We start from the raw sequence: 22,736 nt of genomic DNA, 5'->3' as shown, positions 1-22,736 counted from the left end.
CTTTTACGAGACGTTTTTTTGTAGATTCATTGTGACGTCATCTCATTCAGAATATAAAGTTTCTATATATTCATGCAGTTGAACAGAAGATAGGTAACTTAAACAAATTTTTTTCTATTTGGGAATTACCATCTACACTCGAATATGCAGTTTTGATTTTAATATTCATGAAATGCTTCTGTGACATTTATACATTATTATATATTTGTATATGTTGTTTTGTATATTACATTCTCTGGTAGAATAATGTAGTTTATAACGCAGGCTTTGGGCTGCATTAAATCTACTATAATAGGAAGGCAAATGGCCCCAGGGCCTGACTTTGGATTTGGTATACCGGGGGTAAATAATTCTTGTCCAGACTGGGTCACAAAATCTTTTCAGGCTGTTGCTCCTAAGCTTTGGAACAATCTTCCTCTCTCTTTGTGCTTGATGGAGTCTACTGACTCCTTTAAGAAACATCTTAAGACGTTTCTATTTGTTCAGGCTTTTCCTTGATTTTCTGGAACTTCTGTTATGTTATCAGTTTTATCTTGATCTTTAAAATATATACTTTATTGAATATTGTTTTGATTGTTTAAGCGCTTTGTGACCCTGGTCTGTAAAAGCGCTATATAAATAAAAATTACTTACTTACTTACTTACAAAAAAATGTTAGAGGTTTGTATCCCAATACTGACCAGTTTCTACAGTATGATTTTTACGTAAAAAAATTCCAACGTTCCTGGTATGAACGTATCATCTTTTGCTATAACACAGCATCACATTGTTGTCCCCGCCATTGTCGCTAAAGTAGCCCATTAAAATGCAAGCATGTATATTAAAGCGCAGTGGCGCCTTGTGATGGATAGTCATCGCGTCCATGAATACTTGTGCATATTGATTGGCGAAAAAGGTGAAAAGCAGTTTGACACAATTATTTCTGAAAGGCCCTGGTTATCCTACGTGATTTAAAAAACCATTTTAAATGCCTGTCACTTTTGATCCCTTCTATGAGACCCCGATGACTCCTGAAAATAATAATTATGTAAAATGTCCGAGCGATATTGGATGTGACAGGCTCTGCACAGACACAGCCAGACATATTGATATGCATTGATAAGATCCAGAGTAAGAAAACCATTAGCCCAGGCATCACTGTTCTCTCACAAGCATTTTCTTCTAAACCCGCTGCATTATTATGTAGATCTATGACATGAGGCACTATTATTAAGCTCTATTTAAAGTGTTTGAATCCGACAGATAACTTTTCAAGTAATAATATTAGGCAGCTCCACAATCTGAGGGTTTCATGAAGCAGCTGCTTCTGTAATGTAACAAATATGGAGTCTGTTCCTGTGTCGTGGGGCTTATATGAAGTGGACTTTACTCATGGTTCGCTCGGTTTTTTATGATACTTGATGGATGTCTGATTCATGTGACCACGGATTACACACATGCTCAACACACATCGACATCTGTGATGGTAGTTTTCTGTCCCAAAAAGAAAAAAAGTTTCCATCAAAAAGAACTGATTTATAAACCTAAAATGATAGAAACAGTTTGCTTCCTGTGATGTGAGAGGCTGAAATACACATAATACAATATACAATCTACATGGTTTTGGGTCACAACTGACTCAGAGTTTAATACAAGTTGGGATTTCTTTTCTCATGAATAGTCTATTTTATATCAGCAGCAAGTAGTGACTTTAGTTATTAAAATCTAAGCTTGTATCATGTTATCTTTAAAGAAATCGATCAACGTTTGCACCGACTAATATCGTTATTGAGAGTTTGTTGTATGGGGTTACAGAGATTTACAGGGACTAATGAAACATAATCAAACTAAACTCAAGTAACTTTAACTTAACTGGGGCTAAAATTATTCCTCTGCAAATTAGAGCTACTTTAGTAGCATGTTAGGAATACCTTTTTTTTTTGTTAAAGGTGATAAAGATATTGGCTTCAGTAACATGGCTCCCCTCTTCATCAAGACAAAACATATCATTAATGAAGTCAGTCTCGTCCAGCCATTCACATCGACTACGTTGATATCTACGACACCATCACTGTTTCTCTTGCAACATTAGTGGCTAGCTTAGCTTAGCTTAGCTTAGCTTAGATATAAAACTACAAAACGGACATTTTTGTCATTTTAGTCTTATTATCTACTTCCCCACTCTTTTTATTCTAGTTCAGTTTAAATCAACCGAAACTCAGAACATTTTATTGTTGCTTTAGTCAATAAAAGTAGCTGACATTTAAGTTTAGTATTTGTCCAGAAAATTGTATTTTAGTGTCTTTTAAAAGCACTGTTGCTGTTTCTACACTATTGAACACTTTTCAGTTAAAAAGATTCAATATTGTTTTTTTTAAAAAAAAGAAAAGGTTTGCATGATGTACTTACTAAATATTTTAGTCAGTTATATTTCTTGTCTAAGTGATAAATGTTCACAACGACAACATTGCATAACATTTCTGTAAATAAAGAATTTTCAAGCAACTTTTTTTTGTAAACATCTATCCGTTCTACTTCCTGGTCTGAAGACAGAAACACCATCATCGACTTTCTTGTGTGGGCCATTCCTCTCATTTGTCATTGCATAAAATAAACAGTGCTGACTACTTGGAAAAAGATAACATAGAACAGAAGATGTTTAACAGTAAAAAAAAAAAGAAAAGTCTTGGTTTTCATCCTTTGGGAATCTGTCCCGGCTACTTCCTTGCCTGATGCTATGCCTATTTATTGACAGGAAGTCATGTGTTTGCCTGAATAAAATACAATTAATTGTAGAGATCTAAACAAAACTTCAACTGCCAATAAACTCAATTTAATATTAAGTATATTCCTTCACTCATTGTTCCTACTACTCTTTCACCTTTAGATATATATTTATGAATAAATATATTTATGGCAGTACCAAATGAAAAAAAGTCTTCAAATTAAAAAAAATGGTCAAATGTTGAGAATAATCGATGACTCATAGTATTGTCAGCCAATCACGGCATGCTTGAGGTCAGACCGGGAAATAGAAGAGAAAGAACCTTGTAAAAAAATCTGTATTTTGTTCAATTTTTTCCTGTGTGGTAAAAAGTGCCCTGAGATTTCAAAGCAATTTCGGTGGAATGAGTTTGGTTTAACTCTTAATGAATTGAATGACATATAATACATTATATCCAGACATAAAAGATAAATGTAAATTTATGAATATTTGAATTTTTGAGGTTGGAACAGAAATAAAGATAAGGTCTTGAGAATATGTTCTGCTTACTGCTGATCAATCACCTTTTTTATAATGTGATTTGACTTTTTATCTACGTGTTCATTTCATTTTTTTCTGAAGCTGTGATCTGTTAATTAAAAGAAAGAATAAAATGTTGGTAAAATACAAATATTTAAAACAAGGGTATAAAATTTCATAAAGCTTGAAAATAATAAATCACAAAAAGTGTTTTCCAAAAATAAAAACCATTGTTGGATGACCAAAGACAAAAATAAATTGGATTCTATTGATGGCGGGGCCATTTTGAATTGGCAAGAATTTATATACTTAAATTCTATATCAGTCATTTTACCTTCATATAGAGAATATAGAATACTTTTTTATTCTCATTTATTTATATACAAATTGAAGAAAGTTGCTTTAAGGCATGTGTGTGTTTGATGGCATGTGTGTGTGTGTAAAAAAAAAAAAAAAAAAAATCTAACCATGCGCAGCCAGCTTGGGGGACAGCAGGTGTCTTTTCTGCTTATCTGTGTGTTTGTTCTTGTCCTTTTGCCGCGCTCTCCCGCCCTTCTCCTCCGCCATCAGCCTCAAGTGTCATTTGTTTACCATAGCAACCAGATTTAATTAGAGAAAGTGATTACAGCTTATTAACAGCCAAACACTGTCAGTATATTCTTACAATTTGGTATGTAAACACTTTGCCCTCGCAGCGCGCTCCGACAGAAATTGCTTGGTACGGTGCAAGGGCCCCCCCGAGCTCCGTCATAATAAAAATATAATTATGAATCAGACAATAGCCACTCGTCGCACCCTGTATCCACCGCCCTTTACACCCGTGGCCGGAGAGCGCGGACCCCTCCTCCCGCCAGAGCCAAACTCCCAGGTAGCGCCGCACAGCCACTCGTAATAAACAATAAAAACGCTAGCCTCTTCTCATTTTTCTCCCTCTGCTTGATTCTAACTAATAAACCCACTAGAATTAACATTCACACTTCATGTAATGAGGTGAGGGGTGGAGGGGGACGACGTGGGGTGTGTGTGTGTGGGGGGGGGGGTGTTGCCGAGACTTTAGCTCTCCATATTGACTGCTCTCACCCTCAGCACCACTTTGCATTTAATACAGTACTCGGGGCCAAAGTGATTGTCAAATTATTTCCTTGTTGTGCAGAGAGATATTTGTAATTAATATTAAAATTAAGCTTCACGCTGATGCTGGCTGGTGTTTTATTACAGGAGCTGCAACCGACAGGCCTCAGCGCTTTGCCCACTGCTCTCATCTGATTCCGCCTTTATCAGGTCGACGCTCTCTCTCTCTCCCTCGCCCGTTCTTGTTACGCATCGAAATATTCCTCTCAGTACACCACTTGGACTCCAGCTAATCTTCAGATGCTCCTATATACAGTAGCCACGTCTTATTAAAGCTTCACAGCGGTGAGCGTTGTGCCGGAGGGGCATTAAGGGAACCACTATCTTCTTCATATGTATGTATTTATTTTTCCCTGCCAACCTCCATTTAGTCCTTAATTGTAGTTCTGAGAGTAACATCTTCATTGATGACTATTAGTGGGATACAATATAAAACAATAACAAAAAAGATTATATAGGACTTATTGAATGATTTAATTTAACATTTGAAATGCTGAAACTTTTTTTTATTTATTGAAATGTAGGTTTTTTTTTTTTTTTTAAAAACATTGATTGAATTCAATCATTTCTATATTAAAAGGTTGAATTCGTTTTTTGTTTTTTTTAATAATTTATGTATTTGAATTACTTTGTATATTAAAAAGGATTGACTTTATTGAGTTAAAAATAAAATAAAAACGTTTGAAATTGTTTTGTTTTTTCAAACGTATTCCATATTCCATATTTTTTTTTAAATCTTAGCCTTTTAAATTCAATATTTAAATGTTAGTATAACAATGTCAACAGGCAATTCCAAAAAAGTCCCAAGCTACTTGGACTCTTCAGCCAATCATGCGACGAGTAGACCATCATGTGACGACATATAGGAACTGGCACCTCAATAAAGGTACTGTCCCAACAATGTGCCAACTTTGTTTTTGTGGGGTCTCGAAAAGCTTACATCTCACCTTCAACCTTTTTTCAACAAAATAATTTTTGAAATCTTTAATTCAACAATAGATTTTGATGTAACTGACATACTTTTATAGACTAGTTTGTTTCTTAAACTGAATTCATTTCTGTGCGACTGATCTATTGTTGGTGGCCACGGAGCTGATGCTGTGTTCACTAGAGCTCAGGACTAAAGGCACATAAATAGTGATATTTTGGGGGATCAAGCGAAGAATCGTTATGGAAACATGGAAATCAGGTTTTCACTTTGCATTTGGAAATGTTACATTTTCTGAGATTAATGGTGATTTACCCAAACCCAGAGGACAAGTCGAGCTGACAGACTGAACATTTATACACTTTTCTTTTTTTCTGTCGCCCTTGTGAAAAAATGGTACTATTGAAGCTAATGTTCTCTTAGAAAAGATTGGTTTTAGAATATATATAAACACTGTATACAGCAACTATCTACCCATGTGACTTGTTTTATTTTTGCCGTAGAGTGTCACAAGTATTATGAGGAGACACTTGGCTAGCTTTTTCAGTACGTAAGTACTAAATGACTCTATTTGCTGTATTTATTTATTATGTTCTAATTGAGATGTTTTTCTTTTTCCTTCAGACCCTTACTAAACCCTGACATACCTGGGAAAAAGGTAGCAGATTGTGAATGACAATTGTTTTCATCTAGATCGGAATAGATGCGCCGCACAAAGCTGGATCAGGACTGTGGAGTTGCTGTTGCTATTCGGGAAGGAATTGTGTTGGATAAGAATCTTTCCGCTAATCGCTCCTCACATGTTGTGTGTCAATCGCTCTCCTGTCAGGATCAATGACTTCGGCTTTTCCACCTCTTCTTTCTTCTGTGTTCTTCTCCTCGCATCTCTAATATTTTTCCACCTGCCCACCCATACAACATCAATTATACAACCACAGATTATGTTTTCATGGGGTGTCCCACCGGTTTTGGCAGAGCGCTTTAGAAACACAGGATCATTTTAAATAAGCACCCACTTGGAGAGAAAAGGGGGTGAAAAGAAAGATGAAGGAGTAAGAGAAATGCAGAGAGAAAATAGAAAAAGAGAGAGGGGGCTGCTCTAGGCCAAGAGAATATGAGCAGGTGCAGCAGGGAAAATGAGTGCTATAAACAAGCCGAGGTCCTCGTAATTTATCATTAATCTGGCTGCCTGTGCTCGCAGGGCTGTGCTTATTCTGCATGCTGATAGCTATGTCATATTTCTTATCGCAGATTTGTTTATGCTTTTATCCTTGTTTCTCAGGCTTTACTCTTACTGCCGTGGCATCACACATTACCACACTGGCATTGGGGATAAGAGAGGGTGAGTAGCGCACGCTTGATGAGCCACAAAATAAGAATGATCCATGCATGTGTCACTTTGACATTAATGGGCTAAACCCACGGAGGGGAGAGCGACGGAGAACACAGACACTAAAGGGCGGAATGTTTTGTCGGCGATCTTCAGCAGACGAGACGCAAAAGTCAATGGAGGAGTCACCCCCCAATTTATTTTACTTAAGAGGGCGCTGAAATGGATGGGTTTTCATTTTTCAAAAGCAACTTTGGACAACCGAAAAAAATAATATATATTTACGATCGTGCCTCAATTTATCGCGGTTCACCTTCTGCAATCTTGTTTTTCGAAGATTTTCATGTGAATATATTTATATTCAACGTCTGTGATTCTGTCTTAATCCTACTGTATGGATGGATCAGCCCACTGTGTTTTGTATCTTGATTGTGTTGTTGAACACCAAAGTGCTGTTTCTAATTGTTCAACGGAATCGCAGTTCAAAAATGACGTTGCAGAGAAGGGTGGGGAAGCAGAGCGATCAGAGGAGCTGTATAATATTGTAGTGTTCCAGACTGATGGGGCTATGAGACGGTCTCTAGTTTTTTACAACCTTGTTTGGTAATAACACGCTGCTGTAGACAACAGACAACACCAAAACACAGTCACGTTATCTTATCACACTGGTCGTCTTTAATGTCCATCTTGTATTGAAGCGTTGACATAAAGAATTTGTTCCCTTAAAATCTTAAACAAGTACAATGAGGCAGCAGCTAAGAGACTGAGAACTTCCACTACAAGCAAAATATAGACTTGTTTAATGTTTTCCGGAGCAATATAGATGTTACAGACGAGCACCATGGAGGTTTTTGGTTGGTTTTAAGCATTTTTTTGGAAGAAGATGAAGACGAAGACTACTGGGCTCCAATCGCTACGTTAAAATGAAGATACATTTTTGTCTCCACCTCTAAAAAAGGAACAATGACTCTGAAAATAATCTCAACCCTTAGTCGACATGAGAGTCGGTAGAAAATTGTGAAAATTTGAATTTTTGGTGAATCATCATTTTAAAATTAAACATCACTGTAGAGACAAAAAGATTTTCGAGGTGACTAATTCTATGTTTTTGAGAGTGAATTAATGGAGCGAGAACATGTAAAAAAAATTGTGTCCATTTAAGGAAGGATTAAAATAGAGTGCAATGAAGACTTGTTAGGCCTCAATATGTATTTGAGAGAGTGAAAAAACTTCAACAGTAATTCATTCAAAGATATTGTTATTGTGGTGGATTTCAAAAAGACAACCCCAGCATAACTCCCCACAATAAACAAAGGATCATATTTTCATGGTGGTTGATTTAATATTTTTTAACACGTCTCTTGCAATTTACAAACCCATTCATGTATATGTACTACTGTCACAGCAGGGGTTCAGCTTAACTCCTTCACGTGTTGAGTCTAAAGTCTCCGTCCAAGGCTACTTTCTTAGTAGGACACGGAGCTGAGTTGACTATTGTTGCACGATTCATCATAAAAAAACATGTGCGATTGGTTTGTGCTGCAGTTTGAAAACCAGTACCAAAAGCTCTGTACATTGACAATCTCCAGATTTGTCAGGAATCTCTCATATCGGATCACTTCATCAAAGATGCTTCGACCATGTTTACTTGAATAATCAGTGGACTATCTAAAGCAACAACATGGTCTACTTCAGAGGACCGACGAGAGGCCTTCGCAGTGTGACTGACTGTCTCTAATGTTTATTTTTCATCAAAGTTGGGACGATTAGAATGTCGCCCCTCAAACTCCCCCACCCTTTCATGCGCATTTGAATTGGTAATACTGCTTCTTTGTTTACTCTCTGCAATTTACTAATGAAAAATATGTGCAGAAGTTATTGATTCATGACCGTAATTGTTTAATTATTAATCAGTTTAGTCTTATATTAGCATTTTAAATGTAGCAGACAGCATGAGAAACTGAGTTCCAGGTTCAAGTTTGTTCTTTTTTTGTGTGTGTGTTGTTTTTATTTGTGTCATAAAATGAAATGGGAAATGTCTTCAGGATTGAAATGAGTCTGACATTGAGTGAAAACAAGTTCCTTGATCTGTTAATCTAGTTATAGTGATGACATAATAATGTTTAAAATCATGTAAAGTGAGATAAAAAATATGTATTATATTCTTCATACTGTTGTGTACGAAGTGTTTCCTTAGTTTGGTGAAGCTTGAATTATTTGAAAATAATGGTATGAAAGCCCAGAACAGCGAGACAGGAAGTATGCTGTTGTAACAGGCAGCTCCCCCGCAACAAAAACTGAAACAAAGCAAGCTTGTTGAACTAGAAACATTTTTTGAGAGTGTATAAGTAAGAGTATGAAAATAATTCCAGCAGTTTTAGCAATTTAGCAGTTAGTAAAAAATATATAGATAGTATAGATAGTCAGCCCATTTCATTTTCAACCATAACATTAACTCATCAAACCTAATTTTTAGTGCATTAGATCCTCTTATTTACAAAGAATAGCTTGATATTCAAATCCATTTAAAATTGAAATTGAAATGAATTGTTTTGATAAAATGCAGGATTTAAGAGCATATAACAAGACATGTCATTTTCTACACAAATACATTCATGGGGAAATGTTGTTATCGTCAATGAAGTCTTTGAGGCTGCACTTTAGAAATGTCTAAATCAAAAGCACTTGTGTGATGGAAACAGCCCACAACTGTGCATGGCAGCATCAGTTTTGCGTACGAACAATGCAAACAACAGCGCCATAACTGTCAGCTTGTTGCTAAACTCATTTCCATGTGACGTGATCACAACAATACGCTCATTCTTCTTATGTACTTAGAAGCCGGGACAGGACAATGATGTCCCTCCTGATGACGACATGGGAATTCTGTTTGCAGGCCCTTGTTCTCATCCAGAGGGAAAAAAAAGGGTCATTCTGGCGCCATCACAGACCGAGGTCAAAGTTGGACGTCCATTTACTCACGTGATTGTTTTTCCGCTAAACTGTCGAGGACAGTATTGATGAGTAAGCATATTGAGTTACAGCTTCATTACGTAAATGATAGTCAATCTCACTTGAGAGTAAAACCTTCTTTACTCTAATATATTTGAATTGTTGTAGGTTTGAGATGAATTTCTTTGACCATTTTTCTATTTCCATATATCAATCCTTGTATCTTTCTTTTAACAACTGTTAATATAAAAAGAGAGTTTGATCAGACAGGCTAAGTCACACTGGAGGATTTCTGTCTGCAAAAAAAAATCCCGTAAGACTCTGGCGCAGGTGGAGGAGCAGGTGTCTTCACTCTGTGACCAATCCAGCTCTTTCAGGCTCAATTAACTTCCAGGTAGAGGAGGGAGCAGCTGTGCGCAGACTCATAAGGTGGCGTTCTATGTCAGCGTTGATTTGAAAATGATTGAAAGGGCAGCTGAGTGAAAACTGTTACACAGGTTGTGACTAAAAATATAAGCTTTTAACTGGTGACTGATGTGACACCAGTAACTTTAAAAAAAAAGCTAAAATGCAAGTAAATGATGGTGTCACGTACACATACAAGCCATGTTGCAGTGTTGAATGATTTTTATTTAGTAGTCAGTAAATAAGAGATAAGTAGAATAGAATTCAACAACCAGTACTTGACTAGGGGCTTGCAATTTAATTTCCAAAGTTCTTCAGAAACTGCTGCAGGTGGTGTCGGCATAATGGTGTATGAAGTCATTCAATCAAAAGAATGTGAAAAAGGTAAATCATATACAAACTTATGAAATTTAAATTATTTTGAATGTAAAGTTGTTGTGTTTTCTTTTTAAAGAAGATAGCATTAAGTTAATCTGAGTTACAATCTAATATCTCAAGTGGTAAACGATATTCTAGCAGAGAAATGGCTGATTTCTAAAGAACAATCTGAAGCCAATATCCAGTAACCATCACTACACACTATGATGTGTACAGTGTATTAGGACCATAAGCATTTGTAGGTTTGATTATAATTCAAAAAGTGCCAGAGAAAGAGAAGTTACTTCTTCGAGTAGTTCCGTTACATTTCATATCAATTGTAGTTGCTCCACACCCTGCAAAAATTGCTAGTTATAAAATGAAGAGTAGTGGAAGGGCAAGACTTTGTCCGAGAACAATAATATACCATTGTATGGTCCGTGGTCTTCAACTTTATTACTCCTTTTCATCATTTTCATTATAGCTTTCTCCTTCCAACATTTGTAACTAACATATTCCTACCTGCTTTTTCACATGTTTTCTTTTTTAAGCAGGTTTGTTTATTTTATTCAGAGTCTCTCTTTAGTGTTCGTCACTCTCTGACCAATCTATGGTTGGTCAACAACACATTTTCCATAAAAATCCTTACACCCCACCTCGGGCTCTGAGGTCTGTGGATCAGGATCTACTGATGGTTCCTGAACACGCTTCTCGACCAGAGGAGAGAAATCCTTCCAGGCTGTTGCTCCTAAGCTTTGGAACGATCTTCCTCTCTCTTTGCACTTGATGGAGTCTACTGACTCCTTTACGAAACATCTTAAGACATTTTTGTTTGTTCAGGCTTTTCCTTGATTTTCTGGAACTCCTGTTGTTGGAACCCCTGGTCTAGAAAAGCCCTGTACAAATAAAAATTACTTACTTACTTACTTACATTTTTTGTACCAGCTTGACTCGCTTGTAACCACAGTAGAGCGGTAGTAAAAAAAAAAACGAACTGCTTCCTGGTATCTTGGTTATGGAAACAAACAAACTGGGAAAGTGAAAAGGAGCTAAAGCAAGATAGTGGAAAAGGGCCATTAGACACCTAACGTTCCCTCAATTTGTTCATTAAAAAGTTCCCTTAAAAATGGTGCTATAAATGTCTACATTCAATGTGTTACAGATCAAAGATATGACTTCCTATAAGATTTTAACTTTTTTTTTTACCAATATCCCCCAACAGTGCCACACGAACAAAGACCAAATGTTAATTTTTAAATTCATTAAAAAAAAATACCAACATGCATTAAATACATTTTGAGGTCTGTTCCAATCTAGAAATGAAAAAAGCTTTGGAGATCAGAAGAAAATGTACAACGAGTATGAACTGCATATCTTTGATTTGTCTTGAACTCTGGTTTCTGGCAGCTAAGAGGGTCAAATGGTCTAGAATCTAGATTCATGCAGCAGAAGGCTTTTAGCTTCTAATTTGTGGTGGATTTTTCAACTGAACCAAAAAGGTAGCTGGTATTTATTTCTTTATGTTATTACAAGTAGTTAAATTGAACTTTTTTAATGTCCCCTTTAAAGTGCACTTTTTTCTAATTTTAACATGTTGCAGTGCCCTGCGTGATACCCCACTAACACGTTGTGTCTATAATGAAATGACTAAGTTAACGAACAGAGATAGGTCAAAAGAAGATTAAAAAAAGTAATTTCAGTTGACGAATCTAAGTTTGGGCCCAACAGATTTGGATCCTGCTGGATATCGTCTGTCTAGCACAGCAGAGGCAATGTGTTTTTTTGGAGCTACAGGCCTTTGAATAAGGAAGGCCATCATTCCACTTTGCAAACACCATGCCAAACCCTGTGGACAGTGCCTGACCGAAGCCAATTTCCTCCTGCAACATAACAACGACCCAAACACACCCTCAGTCTACACAAGAACTATTTTGGGAGGTAGAAGTCAGCAGGTATTTTGTCTGTGATGGAGAGGCCAGCACAGTCACTAGATCTCAACCCTGTTGAGCAAGCAGCCTGGCATAGAGCTCTAGAAGCGTCCATCGAGCCAATCTAACTTGTGGGAGGTTCTCCAGGGTGTCGGGGTTGGGATTTTCTTCAGATTACCTAAACAAATGATCAGCTAGAATGCCAGAGATTTTTGAATGCAGCAGATGGAAATTTGTTAGAGGGACGTAAAGTTTAAAATTCAATTCAATTAAATCTGAAAGAATTACTTATATTAGAGGATGTGAAATTGTTACTTGGAAAATTGGAAAACCTTGTTATTTTTCCAACAAAACAATTTAATATATTGTATAAGAATGATATCAAACAGGTGTTTTGTCAAAGTAAGACACAGAGTATTTAGGAGCAAAATATACCATTTATTTATTTATTTGTTATGGTGAACATTCCAAACACCCTGCATCAAAATGTAATTACAACTTTTTTTTTTAAGCACACCAGTATATATGGGCTCTCATCACGAAGGAAGACAGAACTATAGAACTGCAGAAGGCGACAGATAATACTGTCTGCATCCTCAGAGTCTCCAAAATCAATAAAAATGCTTTCTTGATAAAATATTGGTAAATCCTGAGGGTACTCACTTCCTTGTATGTTGCCTGTATCTGACTGTGACAATATAGAATAGATGTCTCCACGTATACATAAATGTCATTTGGGCTATAAGTCACAATAAAACAACACAACAACAGTTCAGTATTTATTTTGTTGCTGTTCAATGAAAACCACCACAGAAGACCATGTTGACGACATCACATCCCTGGTTGACGCACTGAAAACCATGTTTTTCCTCAACAATAAATTAATAGACACAAATTAAATAGCATGAAAAAATGCTTCAGATCGAATACAGACGTCAAGAAGAAAGACAGCCACGGTAGCATCAATCTTTTAGAACTGCCTCCCAATATAAACTCATCTTTCTCTGTTTTTTTTTTGTTGCATCTTTCAACTTGTGGCTTGGTTTCGGTAATATACTAAGTATCTGAGCAAAGGGAGAATGTCATAGTTATTGACACATCAGTATCCAATCGTCTCAAGCTGACTTATTTCTCCTTATTTCTATTGGCTGATGTTTAAGTCTGTTGTTGATTTCTGATTTGGAGCTCTTAATTCATTGGTTCCCATTGGGATGCAATGAATAAGTACCTGGCGTTAACCACGGATTTCTATAAGATAAAAAACAAACAAAAAAAGTGTTAACCTTAGCTTTATCTAAGGGGTCAACGCAATATAAAGGCCCTGAAACAAATGTGTTTGTGGTATGCCTTGTGTTGTCTCTGGGTCAAACTAAACAGAAATACATTTGCAGTAGTGGTTAGTACATTAGCAGTAATCCTGACTTAGTAAGTAAGTTAGTAAGTAAGTAATAGTTATTTGTAAAGCGCCTTTCTAGACCAGGGTTACAAAGTGCTTTAACAATCAAAAAAAAAACATACACAGTTAAATATATACTTTAAAAGATCAAGAAAATTAAGACAAACACAGGATTCTCAGAAAAACAGGGAAAAGCCTGCACAAATAAGAATGTTTTAAGATGTTTCTTGAAGGAGTCAGTAGATCCATCAAACTCAGAGAGAGAGGAATATTGTTCCAAAGCTTAGGAGCAACAGACTGGAAGGATTTCTTTCCCCTGGTCTGGAAGTGTGTTCCAGAACCATCAGTAGATTGTGATCCACAGACCTAAGAGCCCGAGCTGGGATGAAAGGCTGGATCAGATCATTGATGTAAGGAGGAGTCTGACCATGAAGAAAATAGGAGCTCTTAGCGCACAACCATGTTTGGTCTTTTTGGCCTTTGCGAATAAATAAGGCCAAAGACAAAAATCAAGCCTAGTCCAGTTACAGAGCAGTTCATGGCTCTCATTTTTAACCAAAGAACTGCTCTGTATGCCCTTTATAGCTATAAGACGTTCTCTGAAATGGACCCTTCCTTCAACTTTATCTTTATTTTGTTCTACACTAGCTAATCAATTTGTTTTTTTATGGTCACCCCCGATTAAATCCTATTTTTTCATCTTGTCATTGGGTCTCCAAAATAACATCTTTTTACTGATGTAAAACTATTTTACTTCAGTCTTTAGTCCTTTAGACCTCTCTACACATTCCAACTTTCCTCGATTGCTTTCCATATTTAAAAAAATAAATGGACTTTTAATACGTGTGTACACAAGTGAGAGAAAAATGTACACAGTATAATTTCAGATCTTATACCCTTTCAATAGTAGTTATGTGTTTTCCCCGAGGCAGCTGGCTTTAAACACTTCCTCACACAAATAGTGATTCTTTTGGTTTAAAAAGTGCTGTTTCAACAAAATGTGAGTAGCAATTATTTAAAAGTGCATATGTCTGCTATTACACCGTCGAACAGCAGCGTCGGCGCAGTGCGTTGAAGCTATATTTACTCAGAATTGAATATTCAACACCAACATGCAGACACACTTAATTCTGAAGGATTATCTAGGACTGTTTGGTGGGATACTTAATGACCTACTTACAGAACGGGTTAAGCTAAGAGCATCAAAATAGACATTAGCAAGACGAGCTCATTACTTCTAACATCTTTGCTGTGCTTATCTCCGTCTTATCTCCATGATTCATGTTGGCGGTTTATCGTGAATGTCCATCTCTTTGCTTGTAAGTCAGTGATCTGACTGTGTTCTTCTCACCTTACAAGAGCCTCCAAGTTCAGGAATGGAGCATTTCAGTTTTGGTTAATGTTTTTTTTAATATCTTTAAAGTTTTTGCTATTCCATTGATAATTTTATCCTGTACACATGTTTTTCATTTACTGACCGTCCGATGAATTTGGAGATTTTTAATACATATTCAAGGATTTTGAGAATATCATGTGTTTCCACATTTTCTTTCTTTCTTGCAGGTTACAGCAGAAAGCTTTCCACACCAAGTCTGGTTCTGCTAGAGGTTTCTGCCTGTTAAAAGGAAGTTGTTTTGTAGCTAATTTAGATTCAGTGGGACCTTTGTTTCTTTTCCCTTAGTGTTATTTAAGTGTCTTGGAATAACTTTGCTATGATAATGATTAATTAAATGAAAATATTTAATGAAATTAAATCTTGCAAAGCACACTCACTATCTTTGTGTCTCTGTAAGCGTTAACTGATCATTTCAAGATTCATTTAAACAGGAACAAAATAAAGCAAGAAAGAGTATAATTGAAGTTTAAAGAACACCCCTTTTTATTCTCAAATATGCCTTTGTTTTGTCTGTCAATCGTATTTCAAGCCTGGGGCTAGCTTATTTTAAGACAAATGAAAGGTAAAACGGTGTCTGTAAATAAGTATCACGACAATAAAGGTGCTATTTTTTTTTTTAAGCGAAAGTTGGTTTGAGCTTTACTGTTTCAATATGAAAATAAACTTTTGAAGTTTTTTACTCACTTTTCAAAATCCCACACTGAATCAAGTTTTGAGAAAAATCAATCCATTATTCAACCGGGGAGGGGGTCCCATGGCAGGCCCAGGACTCAGTGAAGGGACTATGTCTTTTGACTGGCCATTGGAGCTAAAAGGGCAACTATGAAAACCCAGCTCTCCTGACTAACTTAGATGTTTCAAATGTTGAACTATAAATAACTTTATACATTTTTTCCCTGCTTAAAGTCTCTCAGAACGAGAGGTTAGGAGAACGGAGCCCATTATTACGTAATAATGGTCTTCGCTCCTCCTGAGGCAATGAAGAACGTCCTGCTTCTGTCTGTAGACACGTCTCTTGGAGGCTGAGACTTCCTGGTTTGATGACGCTGCGCTGACAAACCTTGACGTTTGACCAATCACAGCAGAGTGGCTGTGGTCATGTGAAACGACTTGAGCTTGACAAACACCAAGTGTTTTCAGTGGGCAGGGCTTAAGCGGATTTTCTAATGTATGTAATAATATCTTTATTAAAATAGAGTTTTTTGCCAACAGACATACTGACGAGTAAAATAGAGGTCAAAGATCAGTTTAAGAGACACTTAAATCAACACATTAGTTACCCTTTAATGAAGCAATGTCACATTTTCTCGTGGTCAGAATGTTGCACGAATGTAAGATTTCCTTAAAATTGCTGTTCAAATTATTAAATTAGAGAGCAAAGAGGGCCATTTAGTGGACTCTGAAAATAAAGACATTGTTTCATGATGCCTATTATTATCCCTCGTAAGCTCTGGAGTTTATAACTGGGTTAGAAAGATGTCTTCACTATGACCGCTGTCTTGTAACAAACATCTTTACTGATGAATACCATACTTATTAAATGTTTTTTCCCAAAAAATATATATCCAAATATTATCCTGAAATTAAAATTAACTCATTAATGATATGATGGGGAAGATTCAGAAAATTCCAGGACCTGTGAGGAGGTTACATTAACTTATATATGTATTTTTTATGTAATTTAAGGTTATTTAAAAGCCCTGTTCAACTTCCCTCAGCGTCATTCAAGCGTTTACTTTGGTCTCCACACAGTGTCCCAAGTTGGTGTCCTCGCTTTAGCAACCGGAACAGGACACACACTCACACACACACACACACACACACACACACACACACACACATGCACGCCTGCACTTGGTTGCCTTTGTGCCGTGAATGACTGGATTGATTCTCAGGTGCTGAGCTCGTTTACAAACTTTTCTCACTGCATCAGCACGCTTCTTCTTTTTTCACCCCCATTACTTACAAATCTTCATATGCTGGGAAATATCTGTGCATTTGTGTGTGTGTGTATGTGTAGCACAACACAAACGGAGTGTGTGTCAGAGTGTATTATTATAGGGGAGAGAGCGAGGAGCTTGTCTTTTAGAGGAACACCCCCAGAACTAATGTTCCACACCTGTGCACAGTGTGGCTCTCTTTATCGAGCAGCACAGGTGCGCTGCATTAATTGTGGGAGAAACCATTCCAGTGACGGGGGTGGCGGTGTGTCGGGGGCTGACGGGTGGCAACACTATCCAAGTCCCGTTCCACCTTTTATTCCTGGCTGGCATCAATTCAATCATTTAATATGCATATGTGTTTGCAGCATCTGCACAGATGACATCAGAGGAGGAGCATCAACCTGGACTCTTGGAGCGTCTTCTTTTTATGTTCATCTGGCTAAATGCCTGGTGTGCGTGCACGTGTGTGTGTGTGTGTGTGTGAGAGAGAGAGAGGAAACCAAAGTTTGTAATGCTTTACTGCTTTACAAAGTCGACAGCTTTAACTTAAAGTTATAATGACATGTGAGTAAACATCCTTGGAACAACTGAATTCCCGTTCAATGTACTTCAAGATTTCACAGCTTTCCTAATGATTAAAGACAAAGATTCGATCCAAAAACCCAAACACTGACATCAATTTCTTCATCAGAGGAAATGCTCTTCAAAGCCATAAGCAATTATAGGTGACCCCGAAATACTCAAACTCTTCCACTTGGTAACCCTAACCCAGAGAAGGCTCCACAGCGTGTCCCAACTTATATTTATTTTAATTTGAGGAAACTAAAATTACATTGCCTCTGTTTTTATTAGGAAAATGTGACTTTAATGTAGTTAAATAAAAGTGTTGAGTTTAGGACAAAATGGATAGTTACAGAAAAGACAAATATATAAAAGAAACGATTAAATATATATATATATTTAAACTAATAAGGTGACCTTGCTAAAGTAGGAGAAATTCAATATTTTAAAAACTGATATAATTAATACTTATTTTTCTTTCTAAAAACCATGGCCTCTGACTTAAAGAAGTTGTTACTCCACCTGGTTCAATTGGTTCATTAAGTCCGTTAACTCCAGGTCGAACATTTAAGATTGCTTCTTTCCAGTCCGGGAACTGGTCTTAACCGGTACATTCACCACACTTTGTCGTCGTCCTTCAGTTTCTGGGGGTTAAATTGTTCCTTCAACAAATGATTTGGCGAACACCTTGTCTGCACCTGAAACTTCTCCCTCCAACGTCCTCCATCACTCACGTGCGGCCCATTATAAATGTCTGTCAATCAGTCCATTTAACATCTGCTCCAGCTAAGATGAGGCGGACAATAACACATCACGGTCACTGAACTGAATATCCCTAAAGATTTTTTTTTTTCCTTGTATTTTACTTTATTCCCTCCGAAGATTTTTTTTTTTTTAGGATGTCCAGTAATGAGTAACAAAAGGTCATTGGAGCATTGCAGCTGCTCATCCACTCATGCTGTAATCCACAGCGCTCATGCATGATTACCTCTCCAATGGTCAAAGGTAGGGAGGGGAGGGGGAGTAAAAACAATGGGCATCAAGCTTCTCCAAGAAATATGGGCCAGGGGTGTTATTTCGGCCGGCGCCAGTCATAGAGAAATAACCCTGAGCAGATCATTTGTTCTTTGAAATCAAAATCTCAGCGATGGAACGCAGCGAGGAGGAAAAATCGCGACACTTCTCCTTCCGTCAACAGCTGTTTTTGATCTCAACGATTGACCTTCCGCCGCATCGTTTACAACATATATTAAAAGTGTGAGACACACAAACACACACATACGCTCAACCACACAGATAATCACTCTTTTTTTCTTTTTTTTTTTCCTCCCCTCCCCAAGGCTCACAAACACAGGCAAAGTTCACGCACACGCTCGCATGATCGCTCAGGCACTTTTAGCCGTAATAGCTTTAACTGGACCAAATTGTCTGCCCTTCATTTGCGCTTCCGCGACGACCTGCGTTCTCAGCGCCTCGCCCTCTGACAAAGAGGGGTCATCGCCCCCGGTGGAGAAAATGAAGCCCACTAGATATTGTTTGATTGGATTTCGCCTTTTCAAGGTTTCAGGATCATTACTGGAATTCATTTGAAGTGTTGCTGAAAATGAAACGGCGACGCTCTCCCCGACTTTAATTATTCTAATACCACTTTCTTTTTTTGCTCACTCGGGTTTCCCACCCGCCCCCCTGTCTGCAAGTGTGTCATTTGGACAAATTAAAATCATTGGAATGGCCTCAAAATGAGACCTGGGTGGACCAATTTTGGCCAGCGTGATTTTGTTTCCCCCGTCTTATTGCTTTGTACACCACTGTCTCCCTTTTTCCCTTCACCTCCATTTCTAGTCGCCCCCCCTCTCCAACCTCTCTCTCTCTCTCTCTCTCTCGCCCCAGTTCTTCATCTTCCGTCTCTAACTTCCACTGTCTTTTCTTTTCCACTCTTTCACTTTCACAGTTTCCATCACTTTCGTCTCATCCCTCTGAGCCCCCCCCCACCCCACACCACCACCCCCCCTTCCACATTTTTAAACACAAGCCAGTGCATTTGGTTCCAAACCAAATGTGTTCATTCCAACATTTCAATAAATTGAGTAGGGGAGGCATTAACGTTAATCACGGCGACCACATTGTGCTTTAGACACGTCGGTGGGATTATGGATTACTATTAGCTGGATGGAAACCGATTCATTCATTTGAATTCCGACTTCCTCGTCTTGCTAAAATTAAAAAGAGAACTAATACTTCTTGGACAATAATACTTCTTCTTGGACAGGACTTTGCTTTGCTCTTCCTCCTCACTCCCTCTCTCCTCTCTGTGATCTGCGGGAACACCCAAAGAGCAGGAGATGACAGGCAACCCGACAGTTCCTATCTGGATTCACTCTGCTGCTACATAAAGCTGCCATTTTACTTTCCGAATATTAGGTCATTCATTTTTTTTTTGTAGTTTGAAGAAAACTAATTTTGAAATTTTCCATGTATTCACCAGTTCTGAATGACAGAATCGACATGTGATCGATCCACCCGGAAAAGTGCAGTTAATCAAAAATGATGGTCACGATGGTAACTTTGGTTTTAGTATTATTACAGTTGTCTATTCTTTACAAATCTGGGGTCCAAAATGTTACCTTGCAACACATGAACCCTGCAGGTGACACCCCATTTACAAAAAATATATATCAACCCTGACGTAAGTTTTAAAACAAAGTAATGGGATGAGTTCAGCAGGACATTTAACCAACATCACTGTGATAGAAATAAAATAATTTTATGGATATCACCTAATTTGACATTATAATACAGAATATTAAAAAAATAAACACCTAAATAGGTAATGAATTTAAAGTGCAAGATTAAAAATATATAATAAGACAAATAAACATATCATATTTATAGAAACAGATTCTAATCATTCTGATAATCACTTCATACAAATAAACTCTGGACAAAGTAGGATCTATTTTAATTCTTGTTTAATTAACTACTGCATTCCTGTGATTTAAGAAATGAGACGTAACTAAAAAACATAACAAGCTGTACCATTACAATTGTATAAACTAGCATTCCATTGAAAATAATTGGATGGTCAGCCGATGGCAACTTATTTTGCTGAGACCTCAGGGTCTCCTGGCTGGAGCGTTGGTGTTCTACATACCTGTATATCTACATTTGCCGAAGCAAAAGTTAAGGGAACCGATGAAGGTGGGATATCAGGTAGCACAGAAAACTAGCATGTGAAGGAAGCTCTTAAGAGTCAGAGGAGTGGCAAATAAATTAGACAGCTAGACTAGACGACAAAATCCGAAGTGGAGGTAGCAGTGAACCAGAGTTATCTAACATGATTTCGAAGACCGAGCAGAAGACTGGTGAATAGAGGACATATTCTTAAGAAAAGGGGATCCTCAGAACTATAAAAGGGTCAAAATGATGAAGGGATGTGGGTAAGAATGGTTGAGCGGCAGTATGGTTTCATGTCAGTATAGAGACGTAGATTGAATTCAGATCCGATCAAAGCCTATGAAAGAGTTTCTAGATTGTGGTTCGGTTCGAGAAAGTCATTCATTGGAGTTGGACGAATTCAAGCCTAGACAATATAAATGATCTACATATTATGTGTAAGTGTGTTACCTCAGTTGACTCTGATGGTTCGGACCACCGTTTTGAGTCTGATGAGGCAAGACAAGCAGGAAGGTTCATGTGTGGTGCAAATGGGTTTTGGAGGAAACCTGAAGGAAAAAAAGTAGAAAACAAATATTAAGTAAAAATAATTCTTAACAATTTGGTTTGGAAGTGGAACAGTAGATTGATTTGTATTATACGTAAGGTGATATGAATATAATTTTAATTTGTTATGCTATATTGCTAAGATATTTGTTTCTCATGATGGATGCATTTTGCGTTATTTCAATGCGCTAATTCATTACATTTATGCTTAAGCGGACCAGTTTTATTCTCCACTAGTGAATCTCTTCATTGAGCCATTCTTTTTTCAACTCATGTAGTTCTGCATATGTTGTAAATAATAATAAAAGCACAGAAAGATCTATCTCAAGTTAAGAGACACTAATATCTCGAGATATGAATATCTGAATGCCCATAGATTTAAAAAAATAATAATTTAGAATTTAGTGATTTTAGTCGTGTTCAGTGAGTAGGTTAAATACTAGCCGTTGCCCAGGTAAGTCAGGTTTATGGGTTGAATAAGGGTCTGACGATTACTTAATGACACATATCGGATCGGTTCCATTTGACTAGAAGTTCATTCCCAGGCTGACAAACTGTCGTATTCCTCACTGCATCGAAAATAAAGGAAAAAGAAAAATCTTGCATCAATTGAACGTGAAATACTATTAAAATTGTAAACCAATATCATAATTACTATGATTGACATTATTTCCTTGACACCTATGGATGGACACCAAACTCAAACCAAATATTTGTCTCCACAAGGGTGGCCTTGTGCATTGTCTGTTAGCATTAGCAAAAACGCCTGTATGAGATAAACAGCACAAACAAAATGGATCTGTATCTGGGTGTGTGAGTGTGTGTGTGTGAGAGAGAGAGACAAGTCTGTCACCAGTGGACAGTATATGTCAGCCTCAACTGCCTGCTGGCTGCACTTCACCACAGCTGCAGGCTACGGCTCTGCTCCCCGAAAAACTGGCAAACTGTCCGTCTGCCTGCCTGCTTGATGCACAATAAAACTGTGTCTCCATTAGACAGGCCTCTGGAGGCCCTACGCACACACACACCTTAACTATAGCGAGGTGTGTTGTTTGCATCTTTTGTGTTAGTGTGTGTGGTGTGTGTGTTGCATGTCCCTTTTTCTAGATACAACTGGCGTCTGTGCCAGATACCACCGTAATGTTGGACAGGTGTACAACACGGTAATCAGGGATTTACAAGTGTGTGTTTGTGTGTGTGTGTGTGTGTGTGTGTGTGTGAGAGAGGGAGAGATGGGGGAGTAAAGAAGTGCAAAAAACATTCTTCTGCTCTTTTGACAGAACTTTTTTTTTTTCCCCCAAGATTTGATAGTGAGGGGTCAAATAAGGTCGTCTTCACGAACCACTGTCTTCCTCCCCCCTCGTCCAACTCCATTCTGTCTTCATTTACTCCAATTTTCCTCCCCCTATTCATCACCCCTCCCCATTTTGTCTCACCGTAATCCCCTTCTTCCACTGCCCCCTCAC

General features: G+C 37.6%; 1 long non-coding RNA gene across 1 annotated transcript in view; it reads right to left on the bottom strand.

Annotated features, from left to right (window-relative positions):
- The window catches only part of LOC148086625 (uncharacterized), a 290,739-nt gene extending 271,376 nt beyond the window's left edge, over positions 1 to 19,363 (bottom strand). Inside the window, exon 1 of the long non-coding RNA XR_015710543.1 lies at positions 19,229 to 19,363. This is a non-coding gene — a long non-coding RNA (uncharacterized LOC148086625). The remainder of the gene's footprint in view (positions 1 to 19,228) is intronic.
- Between the last annotated feature and the right edge of the window lie 3,373 nt (positions 19,364 to 22,736).

The sequence above is a fragment of the Callionymus lyra genome, chromosome 2 (genome assembly GCF_982586985.1).
Source record: "Callionymus lyra chromosome 2, fCalLyr1.hap1.1, whole genome shotgun sequence".
Classification (NCBI taxonomy): domain Eukaryota; kingdom Metazoa; phylum Chordata; class Actinopteri; order Syngnathiformes; family Callionymidae; genus Callionymus; species Callionymus lyra.
This window is presented reverse-complemented; position numbering and strand designations above follow the sequence as displayed.